Source organism: Diabrotica undecimpunctata, chromosome 2 (genome assembly GCF_040954645.1).
Source record: "Diabrotica undecimpunctata isolate CICGRU chromosome 2, icDiaUnde3, whole genome shotgun sequence".
Taxonomy (NCBI): domain Eukaryota; kingdom Metazoa; phylum Arthropoda; class Insecta; order Coleoptera; family Chrysomelidae; genus Diabrotica; species Diabrotica undecimpunctata.
Window position 1 is genome coordinate 20,738,861 of NC_092804.1, and position 4,466 is coordinate 20,743,326.

Below are 4,466 nucleotides of genomic sequence, written 5' to 3' on the forward strand. Positions count from 1 at the left end.
TGAAACAAAATAGGTTTGTTTTATAAATAAGAATGTCACTGTATATCGTCGAATAATGAGAAAATAGATGTTTACAAAAATGGTATAAGAATGGATTAAGAATCGATTAATTAGAATTAAATTAAATTAAAAAGTAAATTTAAAAATGTGTTACCGTTCAATACTACAAATAAATTGTTTTGATATGCAAAAAATAGATGGCTACTCCAGAAGCGACATAAGAATGGGCGCGTTCAGCAGGCGGAGCTGCTCCACAACTGTTGAGTAAATGTCTGCAAAATGAAACCGCTACCGCTCCGCTACTTCCGGAGCGGCCTGTCAAATTTGGTAGCGTAAAAATGTATCGCTACCTCCATCCAACATGTTGAGAGAAATGTCATTCATGACATTTCTGTACTAAAATTGAGGGTTAGGTGTTTGTTTGTTTTGCTTTTACGTTTTTACTTCCAGCCATATATTACTTTATTATATGGACATATCCATTGAATTTATTTAACTTGTTTAGAGGTATTTCTTGATTGGATTTCTAATTCCTTTCCAGCTGTTTCCTAATAACAAAAAGGTGATCCATTATTTATCTTTACAATTTAATGACTGTTTGGTTCCATTCCTTCATGTTTTGTTCATACTTTCTTTTCACTTCATATATTAGCTATTAAAAATGTTTACGTCGAAATTGATCATTACTTATAGTTAATGTTATCTAAAAAGAAAACTCTGAAAACTTTTGTTTTCTACATCTCTATAACTTTTATTATAATTTCTTCCCACTACAGCTATTTCAGCATTTTGTCTTTCTCAATTGACAAACAAATGTCTGTTTTACACTTTATAGTCTCTGAACAAATAAAGGAGGGGAAAGCTGTATGTCTCAAATTGGTCATTCAGAATTATATCTGTATATTTTAATACATCTCACTGCCATGAGAAGCATAATGTGATACACAGGTAATACGATTTTACAGCCGCGAGAATCAAATATCGAATACACACGCATTTGTAATGCTCACACATCACAAATTATGAAAGCTCTGAGAAGCAATTGTGGTCTCTCATATCAAAGTATCATTAATGCAGTTTAAACGTAGACGGCTGTAAGCAACAGAAACTATATTTGGCCTCTGAAATATGTGAACCAATGTTTGATTCTCACAGCCTGAAAAGTGGGTTACTGATAAAAACTACTTAAGTCAACTATTATATATTTATTTTTTAACGAAAACTATTATTTAAATACATTGTTATTTTAATAAGAAATTAACAAAAACTTTATATATTAAAAAAATATTGTTTTCATTACACTATTTAGTTTCTCTTGTTTTTTTTTAACTCATTTTCACAGTATAAAGAATTGCACAGAGTACACAGTGAAATCAACAAACACCTACGGGCTAACAGTTGGAAATAAATAATATTCATTTAGAGCAAAATTTTATTTTTCTGTAAAATGGCCTATATTGTGGAAATGGACATATAATTGTAATAAACGATATTACATTGATAAACACGGTCGCATGAATCATATGGACTTGTTTTTGTGTGAATCGGCATTTGATGCACACTGCTGTAATATATGATATCAGTCAACAAGGCTGCGTGAATCATATAGTGATTCTCACCTCTAACTAACACAAATTAAGGTTTTTTTTTTAAAGAAATGTGTAGATATATACTTAGATTTTAATTTTGTGTGTATATAGAGTTAAAAAGATATACAGCCAGAAGGGTCCTTTTTTTCACTATGGTGCAGTGTGAGGGTTCATAAATTTCTTAATATAAGGATTTGAAATTGTTCACTAAATGAATTATTATGATATAAAAGGTGAAGTGTGCATGTAGACTCTGTTTTTTGTTGTTGAAAGCTCTTTTGTGTTCTGGTATACATTTGTTTAAGGTTCTACCAGTTTAACAGATGTAATATTGTATGTTGGGTTTTTGATTAAGTTTGTTATACCCCACTGTATAAATGTTTTTTATGTTGGCTCTGGTGCTTATTATATTTGCTTAAGTAATTGTTTGTTCTGAAAGCTGGTGTTATTCCTCTCTGTTTCTGGTTTTTTAGTTCTGTTGTTATCATGCCTATAGATGTAATTATTGTTTCAATTCGTTGATGGTTTTATTACTTACATATCAAAGTCTTTCTTTCAGGCACTATATAGCTTTCCTTATTTAGATGATAATTGTGTGTAATGTTTAATCTAATTGTCAACTATCTAATATGTTGTTTCCAAGTAAGTGAAAATTTACTATATATTTACTGACGATTTAAAATGCTTTAAAATAAACAAATGCCAGGCCGAAGTCTGCAAAAGGATATTGATCGCCTCTAAGTGGAGCACACAAAATGGTATTTGGATGCGTCAAAATGTCATAGTTTTCATTTGCACCTTCCTCATCCCCCAATAATATTCGAATATAGTAAACACAATTTAACCATATATTCTACTTTTGAAACCAAGGATCTAGGTGTGAACCTTGACTCTAACTATAAATCACACATTTCCACAACAATACAGAAATCTATGAAGCTACTTGGATTTGTGAAGAGAACCATCAAAGATTTTTCTTACATCTCTGCTATTTGATCTCCTTCTCCATGGTTAGATCCCTTTTCATTTACTGGTCTACAGTTTTGTCCCCCTATTACATTGCATCTAAACTGAAACTTAAGACTGTCCAATTTTCTGTCATGCCATTGTATGGATGCATGTATACTGTGAATATGTTGCATTAGAATGTATACTGAACTTCTCTTGAGGTATATAGAAATCAAAGAGACTTAATAGTTCTATTTAAAATTATCAACAGCCTGTGCACCTGCTTCAAACTCCTCTCCAAAATATTTGTTTATTATTCTCCAATATTGCAACTAGGTATGTGCAGACTTTTTATATTCTTTTCATAGATTCAATTACTCTTATAACAGCTTTACTCCCAGAACTCTTCTATTAGCTAACTCTTCAAAGAAGCTCCAAATTTTTAATCTATCAGTTTTCCCCTTCAAAAGTGATAATTCTGATCCAACTTTGTAATACTTTCGACTTCAGCTTTTGTATTGTGTTTAGTGTTACATTATCTGCATGCATTAGATAACTTAATACCATTATACCTTGTGACTTTTTCTGAATTGATTTGTTATCTTATTTTGTGACTGTATATGTTATTTTTTTTGTAATCATACTATTCATATATTCTTCTTCCAAATCAGTTTATTGTACTAACTACATTTATAGCACTGTAAATAAAACTTGTAAAATGTTGTAAATAAAATGATATATTTTTAGTAGCTTTTGTTTTATTAAAATTAATTATTTTACAGAGGAAAGTGTGTTTATAAGCCAAATAAGAAAAGTTTGTAAATATAACATAAATATTAATGAACCAAAATATATACAAGTATCATCATTCTATTTGCCTTTTCGCCACATTAATAGATGTTCCACTTTTTATCTAAAGGAATTGTAGGGTATTGAATTGAAATGGGTATAACTCCTAAATTTCCTAGTTGCTGAGTAATTACCTAAAATATTTATATGTAGTTTTCAAAGAACTAATAATCTTTACTAAAACCTACTTCATCACATTCCCTACTCATGCGAAAATGCTTTACAAAAAGATCTCCCATATATTATTGGTGAATGGTTTCCTCATAAAAAAATTTTGATTAGGAGGCACTTGAGCTCTCTCAACATTATTTAGCTCTAATTCTTCATTTTGTGTCAACTGATCCACAACATTTCCAATTAGCTGGATATTATTTTCCTCGTCCGCAAGTTCTTCCACTAATACTCTAATTATGTCATTCCTATTATATGAATGTGACGTAAAGTTAAATAATATTTAAAAGTCAAGCTAAATTGGTAATCTACTGACAAACGTAAACAAAGAACAAAAATATTTAATTTTTAAAATGACAAATTATTTGACATTGACAGATAAGGTAGCGGTAGCGGAATCCAGCAGGTTTTGACTTATGACATTTGGTCCAGCGCTAACCGATGGATTCGGAAGTAGCGGAGCGGTAGCTGCTCCGTCTGCTGAACGCGCCCAATATTTACAGGTCGCTTAATGAAAAAGGCGGCAAAAATAATTAATGTGGCCATTAACATCTTTTATATTGGACATAGTCTCAATCACTCTTAGCATACAAAATCAAACGAATCTGCACATCATATAAGACAACTTACTAAATTTATATTAAATAAATGTGTATGTCTTTGATCTTTAAAGGAAAAAAAGAGATAATGCTGTTTTTAAAAACACCGCCAATACTCTAAATTTTTTAAATTGCCAATAAGCTACATATTATTCGTGTAGATAATTATACCTTTAGGGGATATTACTACGTTTCTATTGGTGTGCGTCTGCTGCATATCAACTGTAAGCCAATAGAAATATGTTATTTCCTGGCGAGTGATGTATGGAAATCGGAACATATGTTTGACAAGTATTTGTTGACATATATT